We start from the raw sequence: 21,969 nt of genomic DNA on the forward strand, positions 1-21,969 counted from the left end.
GCTCATATCCCATAAGGAAATAGAAGTCACTAAAAACCTCCAAACCAAAAAAAGTCAAGGGCCAGATGGATGTATTTCAGAATTCTACCAGACCTGATACCAATATTCCTCAAACTATTCCATAAAATAGAAACAGTAGGAACACTATCTCATTCATTTTATGAAGCCACAATTACTCTGATACCTAAAGCACACAAGGATCTTACCATAAAAGAGAGCTTCAGACCAATCTTTCTCATGAATATGGATGCAAACATATTCAATAAAATTCTTGCAAACCGAATCGATGAACACATCAAAATCATCATTTACCCTGATCAAGTAAGTTTCATCCCAGGGATGCAAGGTTGGTTCAATATATGAAAATCCATTAACATAATTGACCGTATAAACAAACTCAAAACAAAACAAAACAAAACACTTGATCATCTCTTTAGATGCAGAAAAAGTATTTGACAAAATACAACACCCTCTCATGTTAAAAGTATTGGAGAGATCAGGAATTCAAGACCCATACCTAAATGTAATAAAAGCAATTTACTGCAAAGCAACAGCCAATATCAAATTAAATAGAGAAGCACTCGCCCTAAATTCAGAGACAGACAAGGATGCCTACTCTCCCCACATCTATTCAGTGTAGTACTCAAAGTGCAAGCTAAAACAATAAGACAACAAAAAAGGTCAAGGGGATGCAAATCGGCAAACAAAAGTTAAAGGTATCACTATTTGCAGATGACATGATGGTATCCACAGGTGGCCCCTTAATTTCTACTAGAGAATTTCGCCAGCTGATAAACAACTTCAGCAAAGTGGCCAGATATAAAGTTAGCTCAAATAAATCAGTAACCTTCCTTTATACAAATGATAAACAGGCTGAGAAAAAAATTAGGGAAATAGCTTCATTCACAATGACTACAGATAATATAAAACATCTTGGGGTTACTCTAACCAAACAAATGAAAATCCATATGACAAGAACTTCAAATCTCTCAAGAAAGAATTCAATAAGATCTTAGAAAGTGGAGAGATCTCCCATGATCATGAATTGGGAGAATTAACATAGTAAAAATGACTATCCTACCAAAGGCAATCTACAGATTCAATGCAATCCCCATCAAAATCCCAACAAAATTCTTCAAAGATTTTTTTTTTATTTTAGAACAGACATGTACCTCCAAGGCCCATGTGCTGTAACATCTCAATTTGATATTAGTAGATTGTGAATCATTTGAGAAATAGATATAACTTAGGACAAGTCATTATTAAGAAAGAAGATATTGGAATCTTGTCTCATTCATATAATTTCTTTATTTCTACTCTACCATAAAGCAAAGAGTCCTTCTCTATAACACACAAATATTACTGTCTTCAAACAAGCCCAAAGCATAAAGAGCATATGGATAGAAATGGATGAGCACATGAGCCAAAATAATAATTTTTTAATTTGATTATCTCCTAGTTTTGTTCTAGTGATATACAGTGAGATATGCAAGTATATGCATTATAGTAAGCAGCAGTTTAGATGGATATTTATTTATGGTCTGAGTTCTATGATCTCGTATACCTACTTTCCACTCAATCATTATTGTGAATAATCGGCTTCCTTGTCTACCATTCATCTCCTATACATACATACCCAGAGCAAGCACCTCAAGTGTATCAGGGAAATTGAATTGTGAAAGGTAGGAACCTTCCAGAGTTATGTCATTTACATTCCCCGATGTCTTTAATTTAGTGATGGATTGTAAGTTATCTGCCTTGTTTTGGCTTTGACTGTGAGAAAAATATGACAATCATTTCAAGTAACTCAATTGAAAAATCTGTATGTACTTGCCACTGTATGACTGTCATATAAGTATCCATTTAATACTATTGTGATTTCTAAGACATAGCAACTTTTAAGTATTTGTAAAATCCATTTTTCAATAATTTTCATCTTTTTTGTGTTACATTCATTAAACATCAGTGTTCTCAAAGCATATTCTTTGGAAAATTTCATAATTTGAATTTTTAGTTTTTGTGTCTAGTTTCAATGAAATTTTTCAATTATTAGTGACAAAATATTTAAGAAGAGATTTAAATTAAAAATAAGATATAGGGGTTGGGGATTTAGCTTAGTGGTAGAGCGCTTGCCTAGGAAGCGCAAGGCCCTGGGTTCGCTCCCCAGCTCTGGAAAAAAAGAACAAAAAAAAAATAAGATATATTTTATAATTAATTTCTAATTGCTAATATTTTACTGATATTTTCTAAAAGCTCTTTATACCTTTCATAGAAATGAATTCAAATTGTTTTTAAAGTCTTTTATTACTTTTCCATTTTGCCTCTGTATTTGTCTTGGTCTGAAACAGCCTCTCAGGAGACATCTATATCCAGCTTCTGTCAGCATGTACTTCTTGGCATCAACAATACTGTCGGGGTTTAGTGGCTCTATGTAAATAGGTGTGGCAGGCCATTCCTTCAGTCTCTGCTACAAACTTTGTCTCTATATTTCCTCCTATGATTATTTTTGTTTCCCCTTCTAAGAAATACAGAAGCATCTGTACTTTGGCCTTCCTTATTCTTGAGCTTCATGTGGTTTTATCTTGTGTAATCCAAGCTTTTGGGCTAATATCCACTGATTAGTGAGTGCATACCATGTGTGTTTTGTGGCGATTGGGTTGCCTCACTCAGGGTGATATTTTCTAGTTCCTTCAATTTGCCTATGAATTTCATGAACTCATTGTTTTTGATGTACCACATTTTATGCAACCATTCCTCTGCTAAAGGTGGTCTGGGTTCTTTCCAGCTTTTGGCTATTATAAATAAACCTGCTATGAACATAGTGGAGCATGTGTCCTTGTTGTATGTTGGAAGATCTTTTAGGTATATGCCCTGGAGTGTTATAGTTGGGTACTCAGGTAGTACTATGTCCAATTCTCTAAGGAGCCTCCAGATTGATTTCCAGAGTGGTTGTACCAGTTTGCAATCACACCAACAATGGAGGAGTGTTGCTCTTTCTCCACATCCTTGCCAGCATCTGTTGTCACCTGAGTTTTTGATCTTAGCCATTCTGACTGGTGTGAGGTGGAATCTCAGAGTTGTTTTGATTTGCATTTGTCTGATGACTAAAGATGTTGAACATTTCTTGGATGTTTGGGTTAGGAACTTTTTGCATTTTACATTTTCATTGATGATTGTGTCAATGTTTTCTATGGCATCTTCTGCTCCTGAGATTCTCTCTTCTGTGTCTTGTATTCTGTTGGTGATTCTTGTGTCTATGTCTCCTGATCTCTTTTCTAGGTTTTCTATCTCCAGGACTGTCACTCTTTGTGAGTTCTTTTTTGTTTCTATTTCCACTTTTAGATCTTGGATTGTTTTGTTCAATTCCTTCACCTGTTTGGTTATATTTTCCTGTAATTCTTTAAGGGATTTTTTCTATTTCCTCTGTAAGGGCTTCTATTTGTTTACCTGTATTGTCCTGTATTTCTTTAAGGAAGTTATTTATGTCCTTCTTAAAGTCCCCTAAAATTATCATGAGATGTGATTTTTAAATCCAAATCTTGCTTTTCCAGTGTGTTTCGATATCCAGTATTTGCTTTGTTCAGAGAACTGGGCTTTGATGATGCCAACCAGTCCTGCTTTCTGTTGCTTATGTTCCTGTGCTTGCCTCTTGCCACCTGGTTATCTCTGGGGTTAGCTGGACTTACTGTCTCTGACAGTAGCTTGATACTCCTGTAAGCCTAAATGCCAACACTACTGGAGAACAGCTTTCTGCCAATGTGATGTGGATACTATAGCTGTCGGCTCAGGGCACAGGCAGAAACCATAAAGATCCTGTCTCAGACTGCTCCTGGGTTCCTGTGTCCTGAGTGCTCCAGGAAGGTCCCTCTTTAACGAGGAATGTGAGCAGAAGTGGTAATCTCCCTTGGGCTTTCTGGATTGTTCGCACTTCTGAGAGTCCAGCTTTCTCTCCAGGGGGATCTGGGTACAGAGAGCTGTGGGTCCAGTAAGCTCAGGGCACAGGCAGAAACCAGAAGGATCCTACCCCAGACTGCTCCAGGGTTCCTATATCCTGAGGTCTCCAGGTGTGTCCCTCAGAACAGAAGTGTTGATCTTACTTCTGCTCTCAGGTGTATCAGCACTCCTGGATTATATTTACTTTTTGATGGCCTATAATTCAATGAAATTCATTGCAATATAGTAAAATTACATAAAATTAATTCCAGAAAAATTATCTTATAAGTCTAAGTTTTAGAATAGAATTATTTTAATGTAATGATTTTATAATATTATAATGCTGTTATAAATCTTACAAAAGCATTACATAATGGGATGTAAAATACAATAGCGTTCTGTATTTTTCTGAAATTAAAATAAATTCTTGTTTTATGTTATATATTTAATGCATAAGATTCAATGATCACAGAAAAGCTTTAAATGGAAAGCTTTATAACACTTCAAAATAGTGTCATATATGTCCATGTACATATATACTTTTCTATACATTTTCAAAAAATATATAAATAGTCTCCACATATATATACACATATACATATATATCCCACATATAGTTAACAATATATATTTTATTGCTATGAGCACACACACACACATAGATGCATATGCATGTCGCATATTAAATAGAAAATATGTGTCAACAGAATTGAGTCTTATATTAAGGCATTTCTTGTATTTTCTCAAAAGACATCCTCACATTTCCTTATCAAATTAAGCAAGATTATTGCTTACAAATATGATGGTTGGTTTGCATTCATAAACGACACTTATGACTTTGATTAGTAACATTTCGTTACCTATGATGTTACTTATGATTGCTGCAGCATGCATTTGGTTATGGTAGTAGAAAGTTCTAGAAATGAGTGAGATGCCTTCCTAGAGGTTCAAGTTTAATCTGCTCATAACTGGATACAAAAATGCTGCTCTCCAGTCACCCAAGAGACAAAATTATGAAACATAATGCAAAGAAACAGAGTGCAAAAGGAACATCAAGATAATGCAATCAAAGAGAACGATTGAGAACCCCTGACATATATGCAGAGACTTTTATATAAAGACAGTTTAATCCAGTAACATTAGTGATCTCATCCAAAAACTTTTAGGTCTGAATGACCTAGCTTGAATACATGCACACCTTTAATCTCTCTACCAGGAATACAGACACACTGGTACTACACTTTTTTAAGGTAAATTTAGTATGTAGAATGAAGCAGCCATGTTTTAAGTTGACATGTATTTGAGCCATGTTTTAAATTGACATGTATATGTTTTCTGTATCTCTTAGATACAATGATATTAGAAATACAAATCATCTAAGTTAATTGAATCTCTTTTTCTCTGCACCTTGCCAAGTTATAAGTTTTGGTGGCCATTACAACATAAGAAAGATTTCCTAATGAGTATTGAGAAGGTGCTAGTTCATGGATATAGAAATATTTCACTAACATAGGTTTAATATAGTATTCATTAAACCTAATAATAATCATTATCCCCCAGATCTTGTGAACTATCCAGCCACTGTCTAAGCTACTGATATCAGTTCCACATATTTTTTTCCATCTTGTGGAGTCTTCCTTAAATCAAATGATAAAGTAGTTTTTTTACAGCCATAATAGTAGGGTCACCATTGTAAGCCTACCTTTCCTAGAAAGTCACTATTGTAGTTCACAAGATTAAAGCTTGATAAAGTTGAAGCACTATGGAAGTTATCAGGTCAGAATGAAAACTCCAGGTAAAAATAACTTGATCTTTCCATGTTCTACAGCTCAAGTATACGGCATCTGCAGCAATAGGGTTTTATTACTGAGTTCTAGAGGGTAAACAAGAGCAATAGCTTTTAATGTCTGAGGGTTTGTTGAGCCCCACTGACAAACAGTTATATAAGAGGTATTCTTTCTCTATTAGGAGGTTTTCTATTTGCTAGGATGTGATATCTCGTTAGGACATAGTTCTTCAAATATAGTTTTAGCCTATTTAAGTTTTTTAAATTTATCAATATATTTTAAGAACTTTCTTCAATAATAGGTTTCCATGTGACTTTTTCAAATTCCTTTCCCAGTTAGGTTTTTTCTCTCTCTATTCATCCCCCCTTTGACCTTGACCTCCAAACTGCAGTGTCCATAATAAAACATCTGTATCACACCTGTCCTCAAATACTTGAGTATCATTGAAGAGGGGTTAGGAAGACTATAAAATCCAGAGGTCATAGATGATTACAAGGGAACAATGTCTTCCAGACATAATCAGGCAGAAGCACAGTTTCTCTCAGTTCAGAGAAATTATGGTAATATGCAAAAGACATATACAAACTCAAGCCATGCATCCAGCCATGGAACCATGAGGAAGACATAATATTCTACTGCTTATCTGAGGAGTTATTGGTACTAGACAGCTAATGGAAGCAGAACATATTTTCTTAAAAGATGTGACCCCTGTTATACTAACCATATTCCAAAGCATGTTCTCCTTCCTAATAGTATTTGGTTGACACAAATTAGACTTGATGACCCTAAATAAATTAAGAAACAGCACTAATTTTGGGGAGGGAGCAGGCATATCTGCATCCAACTGGGAGGGAATAGAGAAAAGGTTGATACAAAAAATACATTATACTAACTGATTAGAAAATATATATAAATAGTTTTATACAGCAACAATTACAGAGCTATTAATTAGAAATATAATTAATCTTAAGAGAAATCACATGTTATCCTCTAACCCTGGGATGTAATTCATTCTCTACAGATGAAAAACCAGAGGCTGGAAAAATAAAGCTAAAGGAGACAGGCAGCAGAAATAATACATTATTAGAACAATCTTTATGTCTATAAGAGGACAGAGTCAGATGTAGATCTCCACATTTTTTGAAGCACTGAAGAATTTTTGTAAATTATGTAGGCATTCTTTAGTATGATCTGGCTATACTTCTGACTATGCAGGTGTGGCTCAGTCAATTAATTATCTTTTTTATCTACCACCGGACTTTTTATTGGTTATTTTATTTATTTACATATCAAATATTGTCCTCCTTTTCAGTCTTTTCTCTGAAAACCCCTTATCCCATTCCCCCTGCCATTTGTCTCTAAGAGAGTGTGCTTCTTTATCCAACCACCCACTTCCACTTCGCTGTTCTAGCATCCCCCTATGCTGGGGCATTAAACTCCCCCAGGACCAAGGGCCTTCCCTCCCACTGATGCCAAATATGGCATTCCTCCCAGTTGGATGCTGAACCTGCGGATCTATCTATGCATAGTCTTTGATCGGTGGTTTATATCCTGGGAGCTGAGAGGAGAGGGTATCAGTTAGTTGAGAGTGTTGTTCATCCTATAGGGTTGCAATCCCCTTCAGATTTTCCAGTCCTTCCCCTAACTCTTCCATTGGGGTGCCCTGGCTTAGTCCAATCAATTATTATTAACAACATGTGGTGGATTGAACAACAATATTGACCATGGACTCATTTATGTAAACACTTGGTCCCTAGCTGGTGGTGTTGCTTGTGTACGTCACAGGGGATGTCATGGCATTCCTATTGTTTTCCTTCTCTGCTTTGTGCCGAAGATGTGAGTTTTTAGGTTGCTGTATCTATGCATGACTGTTTCTATGACATTCCCGGCCATGCCTTATGTTTTAAATCACAGAAATAGAAAAGTAACTAATACACAATGAAAAAAAAAAACAGCAGTTCATTTATCGACCCATGTATTAATTTGCTCATGTAGATTTCTATTTAAAGAAAGACATATCTTGTCAAGCTTTGAAGAACATTTGGGAAATGTGAGCTTTACCACTTGGTATGCATTTAGTCTGGTTAAGGAACATGGATTTACTTATGTCTTTATTTGGAAACTATCATATTATTTTAATTCACTTAGTTAATGTGGTTTATAACATTTTTATACATATTTAAGTGCATTTGAAGTGGGCAAGAAAACAACAAATCTTGATAAAATTTTCTATAACGAAAAAATCAGTTTAAATCTTTATAAATAGATTTCTCAGTTCTTGAAGTCTTTGCAGTCTTATTGTTGTCTGGTTAACAGTTTGAACACTTATATGTGTGTGTGTGTTCTTTTAAAATGAACTACAGATCTATAGTGGGCCATTATTAGGTGATTTTTTTGCTATTTTTGTTTCAAAAATCTCAAATACTTAACTATTCTTCTTAATAAAATATGTTATTTGATCCTTTTGGGAATGTTGTATTTCACATTGAATTTTTTCTTAGAATTATTATATCATAATGTAATAAATAAATTGTACTCTCAAAAAATTATATTTATGCAAACTAATTTTTATTATACCTGTTTTCATCATATTAACAGAAAACATTCCTTTTCTCCAATGACAATCGTTTACAGCCCATGTTTGGCCTCAATAAGTCTCAGCCAGGAGTGACATTCAAAAGCACTACACACCTTGTGATGCTAGCGGAATATAAACTAATTCCACTAATGTAGTCCTTAAGACTTAAAGTAAAAGTTAATGTGCTCAGTAATGAAATTCATATGAAAATCAATCTATGGTGAATAGAATAACTTAACCTTTCCAGATCATTCTAAGAGATAAGATTCAGGACCATTCATTAGATGTAATATTATTAAAAAATAATTTCTAAAGTTGTTTAAATTTGCTGAGTGTTTTTTTTTTGCTTTTATTGAGTAGCTTTTAAAAGATTAAATTTTCTCCAGAATCAATATAAAATGTAAACTTTAAAAATATATGATAATCAAAAAATGGATGATATTAAAACCTCACTTCAATACTTTAGGTAATATATTAATTATCAAAGGAGATATTATATGGAACCTCCACAATAGTTATGAGAAAAGTAAGTTAAAGTTAACTAACAATGATGATTAACAATGTATAAACTACAAGATGGTCAAAATTAATCTAAGATTAATTTTAGGGACCTGGTAATTTTATGAGAAAAAGTTCTGGGTTAGAAAACATCTAATAAGGAGGAATTGGTCCTGATCAGGCCCACAAGCAACCACTCTAATAACCTTTTCCACAACATTTTACATCTCATAATCAGAAGGTAAGAGAATAAATCAATCAAACAAAAGTTGATAAAATGATAAGAGCAGTATATTTTCACTATATAAGAAAGGCTGGAAGCTATGGGGGAAATAATCTTATTTAATGATACTGCTGTCACAAAAGAGAATGCTATAAGAAATAAATCAAAAATCCTCTCTACAATATGCTTCAGTGATAAATAATTCAGGTTTTAGAAATTTAGTTGTATTTTGAAATATAGGCAGAGATATGCAGTGAAATGTCTTAAAGGATTAATAGAGCAATAAACATTAAGTTCATTTTTATGTCCACTTTCCACATAGACTGAAAATTTCTTTATACAGTAGTTTGGTACCTGAGCTTGAGTTTAAGCCTGTTGCATAAGTTTAATTGTTGTAATGATACATTTTCACTATGAAAATGTTCATATATACAACGGATATCTCTGTGGATTTTATTTGATTATAGAAGCATATGCAAAGAACAAAGTCATTTCTTTCTGAATATTCTTATAGACTTCTGTACATGTATCCTAATTGAAAGGTGGGAATATAGGAGATAATTATCTGTTATGACAGAAATGATTGAGAGATAAAGTGATTCTCTTGGTTAGTCATTGCACCTGAAACTTTACTCCCACATTTGTCTTACACACATTGAAAAAGAAATATTCCTACAGACTACATTCTTACTGAGGCAACTCCTACAGACCAGTAGTCAATGTTCTTTGTTTTATATATACATATCTTTATTTGTCTCCTAACATTTTGCTTAAACTTTTGAAGTTTCTAGACTGTAATTATCACAAAGTCTAATCTTGCTTCTGTTTTCTTTTAATAAATTGCTCCTTGAGTTACAAAATGACTTTATGAACATTATTCAGCTAAAATTATGGTTTTATTTCCTTCAGAACGCAAATATAATGTGCTTTCCATTCCTACCAATTTTCCATTACTTTAGGACTTACCTCACTGTGTTGTAACTATTTGTATGCATTTGCTTTTCTTATTAACTATCGATCCCATTGATGTCCTGCCTATTTCTCACTTAAATCTAAAATCCTGGCATTTTGCATACTTCTTGACATACAGGAACTCCAAGAAGTAATTGTTGAATGAAGGAAATGGACAAATCTCCAACTTCACTGTCAGCAGCTTTAATGATGCAATTTGAATATAAGGTTGACAAAATGCCTTGCGTCCTTAAATTGTTTTTAGAGGCTTCACAGCTGCTCTGTACAGTTTCAATCACTGTTAGGTTCTGCAATTTCCATGTTAATTTGCAAACCATCAAGGAATTGATCAAAGTGTTTATGAACTGCACAGTTAAATAATGAATTTACATTACCAATTGATTTCTGATTGGTCTGTGTCTACATAGACTGAAAAGGAAAGACCTTTTAAAAAGTCACTTTGGAAGAAAGCATTACTTGTGATTCTGTTGCATATTGGAATGAGACGTCTGCCAGGTCTGTGTCTGACCTCAGGCCTTCTTTAGGAACAAATATAAGAATCAAAACAAGAATAATTTTGTTTTCATCATTTGAAAGGATTCTACATTTCATGGGATATTTTTGGCATTAGCATTGTGCTCATGATGATGTATGTAGATTAGCGTCACTTTCTATAAGGTACTATATACTTAAAAATTCAATCTATTTAGCTATAACATATTCTTGGTCTTTGCATCGTTAGGGTGAAAAATAGCTAGAAATTTAATTTTTAGTCTCTAAACATGGAAGCATTCTTGTGATTTCTATATATAGTGTAAAAGAGAGGGTTTTAATATGTTTAATAATTAACTCTCATTTTGTTATTAAGAAGGGCAAAGTTCCATAATCCATAAATTTATTTTGATAAAGGATAGACCATTGTAATAACTAACCTTTAAAGCATGCATGGCACCACATTTTAAAATAAACTTTATCTCTTCTACTTTGGAATTTATAGAATCTCTATGTTTATAGAACTATAATTGAATAACTCCATTTTATAGACAAGACAAATAAATGAATACGACAACAAAACATAATTAAATAAACTTTTTTACCTAGTCTGTATCAGTCCCACAAACTAATGACTACACCAATAGTATACACAGTTAGCTATTGGGAGTCTACAGATACAATCACTTCCCAGTTTGTTCTACTTGGGCACAGCCTGCAGAGGTGAGTTGCATATGGTTCCAAGAACTTCATTTGTCTGGCTCAGGGCTAATGCTCTTGGATTAGCCTGTGGTTCTGAGGAGCCTTGTAGGATCCAAGAGAGTCCTGCTTCCCTAGGGAGGCCTGCAGGATCTCTGAGAACTACCATCTTGGAATATTGCCCCACCAGTCTCTGGCCAGTGGGTTATATCTGAGCTACAGCAAACAGAGTTGGGTCCCCTGACCTCCATTCTCTGTCCTACAGGCTCCCCCTGCCATTCTTGGATGCACTATTGTCGTCATCATCATCATCATCATCATCATCATCATCATCATCATCATCATCTAGCCAAAACCAGGGAAAACCACATGCCTAAAGGACAACATAAGAACACGATCAACAACAACTAGGGCAATGTAGGCCCAACAAAACCCAGCTATCCTGCTACAGCCTTCACTGGATAGCCTAAACAAACTGAAGTACAAGAAAATGATCTTAAATCTGATCTTATGAAGACGATAGATGACTTTAAAGAGGAAATGAATAAATCACTTAAGAATATGGGAAAATAGATTCAAATAAGTAGAGGTATTAAGAAAAAGAAAAACGTATAACGAAACACAGGAAAATACAACCAAGCAAATGAAGGATATGAACAAAACTATCCAACACCTAAAGAAGGAAATAGAAGCAACAAAGCAAACAAAAACTGAGGCAAGCCTGGACATTGTAAACCTAGGGAAGAGAATAGGGAGTACAGACAGAATCATCCCCAAAGGACCACAAGAGATGGAAGAAAGAATCAAAAAATAAAAAGTAACAATAACTGGTCATTAATATCTTAAATATCAATGGACTCTATTTCCAAATTAAAACAAAAATTCAAAAATGAAAACAAAACAAACAAACAACAAAAACAGGTTAGCCCAATGATTGTGTAAGTAGAATCTATCATTCTGCTATATACAAGAAACACATTTTAACAGCAAAGGTAGACATTACCTCAGAGTAAAGAGCAGGCAAAAGGTTTTCCAAGGAAACAGACCCAAGAAACAAACTGGAGTAGTCAGCCTAATACTGAATAATATAGATTTTCAGCCAAAAAATCAAAAGAATCAGTGAATGACATGTCATAGTCATTAAAACAAAAATTCACGATGTGAGATTTTCAATTCTGATCATCTATACCCCAAATGCAAGGGCATGCACATTCATAAAAGAAATATTACTAAAGGTTAAATCTCACAATGGATTCCACACATTAATAGTGGAAATTTTCCACATCCCACTCTTGCCAATGGACTGGTCACCAAGACAGAAACTAACTGAGAAATAATGATACTAACAGAGGTTATGATTGAAATAGACCTTACAGCTGTCTATAGAACTTTTCACCCAGACACAAAATATCATCCCTTCTCAGCACTTCACAGAAACTCTTCTAAAAGTTGTTACAAAACAAGTTACAAGAGAAACAAGATGATTGAAATGATCCCTGACAATTAGTCATATCACCTTGGACTAAAGCTAAACTTCAATAAAAACAAAAACCATAGAAAGCCTGAATACTCATGGAAAATGAATACTTTTCACTCAATGATCACTGGGTCAAGGAAGAAATAAAAAAGAAATTAAAGACTTCTAGAATTTAATAAAAGTGAGAACATAGTATACACAACCTTATGAGACTCAATGAAAACAATGCTAAGAGAATGGTTCATAGCACTAAGTGTCTTCATAAAGAATTAGAGAGATATCAGACTAACGAATTAAAAGTTTACTTGAACTCTAGCTCTAGAAAAAAAGAAGCAACAGACCCAAGAAAAGTAGATGGCAGAGAATAATCAAACTCAATTAATTAGAAACAAAAAGGACAATACAAAGAATCAAAAAAAGAAAAAGAAAAAGAAAAAGAAAAACCAAGAGCTAGTTCTTTGAAAAAGTCACCAACACTTAGTCACACTAAAAGGCCAAGAGACAGTACACAAATTAACAAAGTAAAAAATAAAAAGGGAAAAATAACAACAGATACTGAGGGAATTCAAAGAATCATTATGTCTTACTTCCAAAGCCTGTACTACACAAAACTGGAAATCTAAGTGAAATGGATGATTTTCTAGAAAGATATCAATTACTAAAGTTAAATCAAGATCTGGTAAACTATCTAAATAGTCAAGTAAAAGTCAAGTTTTTATGGAAATAAAAACAGTTACTAAAATTCTCCCAACCAAAAAAAAATTATACAAATCAGAAGGAACATTGCCAAACTCACTCTTTGAGACCACAGTCACAGTGATATCCAAACCACACAAAAGACTTAATAAAGAAGAGGAACTTCAGACCAACTTCCTTTATGAACATTGTTGCAAAAAATACTCAAACTGAATCAAAGAACATATCAAAGACATCATCCACCATGATCAAATAAACTTTATCCCAGTGACGTAGGGGTGGTTGAGTATTTTCAAATCTCTCACCACAATCTGCTATATGAACAAACTAAAACAAATAAACTAACAAAAAACCCATATGATCACTTCATTAGATGCTGAAAACGTCTTACAAAATCCAACACCCTTTCAGGTTAAAAAGTTGTTGAGAGGTCAGGGGTTCGTGATGCATACTTAAACACCATCAAGGCCATCTATAACAAGCCAAAAGCCAACATAAAATTAAATGGGAAAAAAACTTAAAGCAACTCTAATAAAATTAGGCATAGCACTGCGTTGTGATTCTCTCCCCAGCGCTTCAATGTAACATTTGAAGTTCTAGCTATAGTAATATGAAAACTAAAGGAGATCAAGACAATAAAAGTTGAAAAGGAAAAAAGTCAAAGTATTGCTATTTGCAGACAATATGATAGTATACATAAGTGACCCCAATATTTCTACCAGAGAATGCTTAAAACTGAAAAACACCTTTGGCCAAATAATATAAAATACTTTGATGTAACTCTAACCAAGCATATAATAGACCTATATGACAAGAACCTCAAGTCTCTGAAGAAAAAAAAACCAAGGGCAATTTCAGTAGATGGAAAGATCATAGTTTAATAGGATTGATATTGTGAAATGACCATTTTACCAAAAGCAATCTACACATTCAATGAAATACCTATCAAAATTCCAATAAAATTCATTATATATCTCAAAGGAAACTTCGTGACTTCATATGGAAAAAGAAAATTCAATATAGCTAAACACTCCTTAAGAATAAAGAACAGAAGTTTTTACCATCCTTGACTTCAGGCTGTACTACAGAACAATAATAATAGTAAAAGTAATAATAATAACCTTACAATAATCCTTGAAGAGTCTGAAGCATTTTAGAAGTGAATATTTCTAAATGTTGAAATGTTTGTGTGGTTTTTCTAATCTCAGCTTAGTCATGATAACTGGGCAATATTGCATGAGATGGGCTACAGGTAACCAGGTAAATAAATTGACTTAGTTCTAAGGGTGTCAATGGGTACCACAGCTCAGTTAAACATACAGAATGGATTTATGTAACTCATGTTCCACTGAGCAGGTCCGCTGGATTTCATGTAACTAGGAGATGTAAGAAAAATATAATATTTGCTATTAGTTAAGTTCTACAGTTTGGCTATTGACTCTCAGAATTTAGTTTGGTTTACTAGTGCCCTCTAACTGTGAAGGAACATATTAAAACAAATAGAAACTAGTCCTCTGAAACATAAATCTTTATTGCTGACAGTGAAAACACAGCAATGAAGGTAACTGATTACCCAAACTGCCCATAAATCTAGCCTCATTGCCAGATTTCTGTATTTATTTTGTTGCTACTGCATATTTTAAACCTGGGTTTTCACTTAAAATACAGGGTTCGCTGTACTCAGTTAGCTGCAGCACATGTACTAGTCTCTCAAGACAGAAGTTTAGACATCCCGGTTGCTTAACATATTTTTTTTTCCTGTAAGTACTCTTATTATACCCGGCAAACACATTTCAGGCACGCAGGTTTCCTCTATTCTCTTTGCCTGTACTATACAGGCATTAGTGGCATCTCAATGCTGAACCTAATCAGTGGTCTATTTGCTATTAGGTGATCTTCATTAATTTTTAGAAACTTTTCCCTTTTTATATTTTGTAAGATGTTTAGGTACAATATTTTTTTTATCAGAACTTTATGTATATATTTTTCAATGATTTTTCTGAAAGCTGTTTTGTTACATGAAGTTAATATTACAGTACCAATACTAAGAGTAGTAGTATTTTAGAACCATTTTAGATATTCAATTACTGTGGCCTCTAATGATAAATCATGTTTTAAATATGGAATTATGTGCATGTGTTTAACTCATTAAGTAGATCACTTTTACAATTATGTATTTTCTTTTCTTGCTTTTTGTCTTATTTTACATTCCAGTCATTATCCTCCTCCCATTCAAACCTCTAAAAGTTCCTCATCCCATGCCTCCTCAACTGCTCAAAGAGGATGTCCCCACCCAACCCCTCACTGGACTCCCTCTCACAAGCCCACCCCCTGGGGACTCATGTCTCCCTAGGATTAAGTTCCCTGTCTCTCACTACAGCCAGGCCAGGCAGTGCTCTGTTGTATATGTGTCAGGGTCTCAGGCCTTGGGGCCTCACCTTGATCTGGATCCCACTTTGGGACTGTCACTGGACCATCTTTTCCTCAAGCTTTTCTCCATTTCCATCACCGAAGTTCTTTCAGACACCTATAATTATGGATCAGAGTTTTGACTGTGGGATATCACTTCATCCCTCACTTGATGCTATGTCTTTCTGCTGGAGGTGGGTTCTACAAATTCCCTTTCCCAGAGGTAAGACATTTCATCTAAGGTCCCCCCCCAATTTGAGTCCTGAGAGTCTCTCACTTCCCAGGTCTCTGGTACATTTTGTAGCATCCTCCTAACCTCTTAACTCCCTAGGTGACCTATTTCCATTCCTTCTGCTGTTCCTCAGAGTTTCAGTCCTTTTCCCCCACCTAATATCAAATCATATTTCCCTCTTCCCCCAATTATTCTTCAATTTGTATTTTCATTGTGTCCTGAGTTTTCTGGATGTTTTGTGTTAGAAGTTTTTTATGTTTTGAATTTTCTTTGACAGTTGTGTCAATCTCTTCTACGGTACCCCTGAGATTCTCTTTTCTATCTCTTGTGTTCAGTTGGTGATATTTACCTCTGTAATTCCTGACCTCTATCTTAAAGTTTTCCATTTCTAGGATTGCCTCCATTTGTGGGGTTTTTTTATTGTTTCTATTTCCACTTTTAGGTCTTGGACCACTTTATGCAATTCCTTCACCTATTTAATTGTGTTTTCCTATATTTCTTTAAGGGATTTATTTGTTTCTTCTTTAAAGGCTTCTCCCTGTTTACCTGAGTTTTCCTGTATCTCTTTCAATGAGTTATTTATATCCTTCTTAAAGGACTCTTATTATCTTCATGAGATAGGATTTTAGGTCAGCTTTGTGCTTTTCAGGTGTGTTGGTAAATTCAGGGCTTGCTGTGGTGGGAAAACTGGGTTCTGATGATGCCCGTGCATATAGGCTTCTGTTGCTTATGGTCTTGTTCTTGCCTTTCACCATCTGGTTATTCCTTGTGTTCTCTGGTCTAGGTGACTCTGACTGGAGTCTGTCTCTTTTGGCTCTGGATTTCTACAGGTCTCCTTATAGGCCTGTGGCCCTGGCTGTAGGACACTTCTTGTGGGGCCTTCCAACTGGAGGGTTTTCAGAGTGGCAGAGAAATTGCTGATTTGTTGCCCAGGCTGCAGTTGATCTCCTGGAGGGCTTCAGATTGTTGGGTCTTCAAAGGAGCATTCGCCTGTTGTACTGTGTGAAGCTGTTTTCTGGTGGGAGTGGATCTCCTGATGCTCCAGCTGTGGTGTAAGATGCCTGGGTGCAGCAGAGCTCCTAGGAGGCCTCAGGATATGATATCAAATGCTCTGAATGCAGATGTTCTTCTGGTATGCCTCAGGATATGGTGTGTTCCGGCGAGCAGACTAGCTAGCTATCTGTTCAAGCAGAAAGAACTGGTCAGGGAGAACCATTCATTTGGTAAAGGTTTTGGCATATCATGGGTCCTTGAGTCCAGTGGGTTCCCAGTGTCATTTGTGGGACTTTGGGAGGATCCTTACCAAATGCTCTGAGTCCAGTGGATCTTCTGGTTATGCCTCAAGTTATAGTCTCTTCAGGGAACAGACTCACTAGCAATCTCTTATTCACACTTTCTTAACTACAGAACTTTGTGTATTCATTTTACAAATCCCCCTGAGTCCAATTTGTGCTGCCCATAGAGTCCTGAACAGTTGGTCTTCCCCTGGAATGTGGTCAGTTTAGGAAGAAACACATTCATAAAGGAAAATGACTCTACTTCTCACAGCAGCTATCAATTATGAATAATTCCTCAACCAGGGATGTGGTCTCTTCCTAATGCACCTAGGTCCTTGCAACTTTTGGTCTGACTTGTATTCATACAGATCTTCGACATTCTGCAATAGTGGCTGCAATGTTCTAAATATGCTGTTTCAGTTTTAAAATATCTACAGCTCCTGTTTATTACAGTCTTTCCACCCCCTCTTCCACAATGGTTAATAAGCCTTTAAAACAGGGGATGTGATTCAGATGTCCATTTATGGCTCAGCACTGTACATCATCACCAATTGTGGGTCTTTGAGTAAATCACCATGTACTGCAAAACAGAAATGTCTCTGAAGAGGATTGAGAGTTGCATTAATGAGAAGATAGAAGTTCAATACCATATCTATTTAGTTGAATAACAGTAATAGGCTTTCTCTTAGATATTGTGACCTGTGTAACTACAGGTGGTTGGCATAAAAATCTTGCCTTGTATGGCTTTTCATCTTGTGCAGAGGGCCTTCAACACAATTAAAAGTTTTTGATTCCCCTGTACAATTTGTACAAGTGCTAATGGGAATCTTCTCATGCTGGGCATAACTGTATGCTGCCATGTTCACTACTGTGTAAAGTTGATGATAACTTCTTCCTTCAGATGCCATAATACCTTCTAGCACTATGAAAATTTGCCAATAGAGAAAAAGCTTCCAGTTGAGTGCCAGATAGATTTCTCTGTTTTCTATGATTCAAGTTTATGGTATTTAGAAATGGGTCTACATATCAGGTTCTAAAAGAAAACCAAGAGAAATGATAACAGCTTCTAAATTTTCAGTATCAATGCAGCTCCAATGGAAAATACATAAAAAAACATTATCAACAAGATCTCTTATACTAAAAAACCAAAAAAAAAATTTAAGTCATGTGATGTTTGATAAAAGAGAAAAGTAAACCTGACATTTCCCAAATGTTGAAAACTGGTAGTCAAAACTCTAATTACTATTTACAATATTAAGCAGTCAAATTCTACAAAAATCCCAAAAAAATGTTCTAAGTGGATTTTCCTCAGCCATTCTACAAGAGGACTCAGCTGGGGCTGTATAGTGATCTCATTATTAGCAGAAGAGCCATTTATGCCCAAACAGATGCATATATGAGACCTGAAAATCAGCAAGTAGGAGAAGGTTAAAGTAATGTTGCTCTTACTAGAAAACAGACAAAGATCAAAAACTCAAAATATAGCACATGCTGGTGGGATGGCTAATTTGTACAACTACTTTGGAAATCAATTTGGCATTTTCTCAGAAAACTGAGAATAGTTCTGCCTCAATACCCAGCTGTACCACTCCTGGGCATATACCCAAAGATGTTCTAACATCTTACAAAGACAGTTGTTCAACTGTGCTCATAGCAGTTTTATTTGTATTTTCTAGGACTGGAAACAACCTAGGTGTCCCTCAAATGAAGAGTGGGTAAAGAAAATATGATACATCTACACAATGGAATACTATTCATCTTTTCAAAACAAAGATAAGTGCATATAATCCTGAGTGAGGTAACCCAGTCCCATAGGAACATACATAGTATGTACTTACTCATAAGAACATATATACTATGAAGATATTAGCCATAAAATACAAGTACCACGTTACACTCCACAGACCCAAAGAAGCTAAACAAGAAAGAAAGCCCAAGGGAGGAAGCTTGAATCTCATTTAGAAGGAAGAATAAAATGGGCATAAAAGCCAGATGGATGATAGGAAGTGGGAGGTAGTAGGGAGGACATTTAGGGATTCAGATTCAGATACAGGGAAGTATAGGAGAGATGGCTAGATGGCCATGAAAATAAATGGAGGTTTGCAAATGATGGGGGTGAGGTGGTGAGAGGAATCTTCAGGATGAGACATGGCCTGGGACAAAGAAGGCAACCAAGAATAAATGGGGGAAACCTTCGCTGTGACTCACTACATTGATGATCTGGAACCTGAAGAGGTCACCTCCTCTACACAGGCAGAAAGACCAGTGGAATGAGAGTGGCACCAACCCAACCATAAAACTTTCAACCCAAAATACATCCCGTCTACAAGTAATATAGGCATGGGGAAGGGAGCAAAGACTGAGGGAATGAACAACCAATAGCCGGTCCACCTTGAGACCCATCTCATGGATAAGCACCAATTCCTAATACTATTAATGATACTCTGTTATACTTGAAGACAGTAGCATGTTGTCCTGGGAGAGGCAGTTGACTCAAATATATACAGACACCCACAGTCAAGCAGTGATGTCCTGAAGGGGACAGGAACTCCATAGGAAGACTAAGGGAGTCAACTAACCTGGATCTTTGTGGACCTCAGAGATTGCACCATCAGCTAAAGAAAATATACGGGCTGGATCTAGGCCTCCCAACTCATTTGTAACAGATATGCAGCTTGACCTTCATGTGGGTCCAGAAGAACTTGTAAAGGGGCTATTCTAAAAGATACTATCAGTCTGTGAAATATGTTATTCTAGCTGGGCTTCCTTGTCTGTCCTTAATAGTAGAGGAAGTATGTAGCCTCACAGAGACTTGAAATGCCAGGGTGGGGGGAATACCCAAGGTTACCACCTCCTGCCCAGTGGAAAAGGCAGGGGGAGGAGGGAAGGATTCTGGGAGGGGATGAACAGGGGGAGACAGTGAGCAGGATATAAAGTAAATAAGTAAAAAAATGTTAAATTTAATTTTTAAAGTATTTACATTATGATGCATAACAAAAAATCTTATGGTTTCACTTTTAGCAGTTGAATAATACACCATAATCTAAATGTACCACATTCACCCATCAATGTACTGTACATTCCATTTTTCAAGAATCAAGGAGGAGTGTGGAATAGAGAATAGGAAGAGACCAAGAGCAAGAAGTGGCAGAAAATTAAAAAGAATCTATGCCTTTTGAACACAGCATACATAGAAATTTTGAACACTACACATAGAAATTTACAGCAGTTGTGACATATGCACTGAGGTTTTTTCAAGCCCAAGGTAGACCAAACTCCATCATGGAAAGCAAAATTTGTCACAAATCCTATTATAAGCTTGGGGATATTGGCAAATGTTAGCTGCTGTGACAGGGAGAGTCAGTGTTCTTTGAATCTATACCTTAGATTGTAGACGATGCTTTGGTGAAAGAACACACATTCTAAACCATTTAGTTAAACAGATTGCTCTTCATGGAAAAAGAAAGACAAAGTCAGGTGGATAAGAAGTAGACTGGATCTGGAAAAGTTGGGAGAATAATTGCTAAATATAAAGTCTACTGGAACATTTCTTCAACAACTCTGTCAGGTTTTTTCCTCATGTACTTTGCAACTTGGATGTTATCTGTATACACAGCTCATCACTTTGTGAGAGACTGACAAGTTTGTGATAAAATGTTACTTTGTCAGTTAAAACATTGCCTTTGTAGTTGCACAAAGGTCTCAGAAATCAACTCTGGCTTCTCTTTCAGAGGACCTGGATTTAATTCCCAGCACTCACATGTTGGATTACACCCATCTATAAATTCAACTCTACGGGATCCGATACCTTTCTCTGGCATCCCCAGGCATCAGGCATGCATATGATATGGAAACATAAATTAAAAGACCAAAAGAAGTAAAATAAATATTTAACAAGCATTGTTATAGATTCTATATGACGTGATACTAATAATACATCACACAACTTTTATTACTTAAGTCTTTTATTGAATAAATGCCTCATAGACATTACATATTTGGAATATATTCTGTGATTCATTCTACTATTAGATTATAGAATCTAATCCATTAAATATAATAAAATTGTTGAAAAATTAACAATTACATCTTTCAGTGGCTTTTATTATTCTTTCAAGTCACATTCATTAGGGAATTTAAAAAGTGCATATTTGAAAGCTTATACTTAATAAGTTACACAGTGACTAGAAATATATAGTGAACAATTAGCAACTTAAATATGATATTCAAGTGTCTAAATCAGAGAGAAATCAAAATGATTAAACAAAATCTCGCTGCCTCTTAAAATATTTCCTCCCTAGGACACAATATTGAGTTGGCTTAGCTTTACATAATTATCTTTTTTGTTTAATATTGCCTGAAATTTTGTGCTATAGCTTTCTTTCTTAACAGTTGGGACAGATGACAATGTGTAAACAATAATATTCTGTTTCTGGGAAGAAAGTAAATCCCCAATGAAAAAATCTTGATAGTAAGATTTTTAGCAGAAAACACATATTAATGAACACACAATATTTAAAAAGTAGCATAAGAGAAACAAATTGTTGGGGAGATTTTCAAAACCTAGACATGCATAATGTTTAATTGATAAAGGAATGTCTATATTGTTGTAAATTCTACAAAACCAAGAATATTCCTTGAGTGCATAAAGAAAATGTTTCATAATTTATGAACTCAATAAATCATAATTGTCTCTCATTGAATTTTAATTTTCTAC

This window comes from Rattus norvegicus, chromosome 7 (genome assembly GCF_021556685.1).
Source record: "Rattus norvegicus strain SHRSP/BbbUtx chromosome 7, alternate assembly SHRSP_T2T, whole genome shotgun sequence".
NCBI classification, from domain to species: domain Eukaryota; kingdom Metazoa; phylum Chordata; class Mammalia; order Rodentia; family Muridae; genus Rattus; species Rattus norvegicus.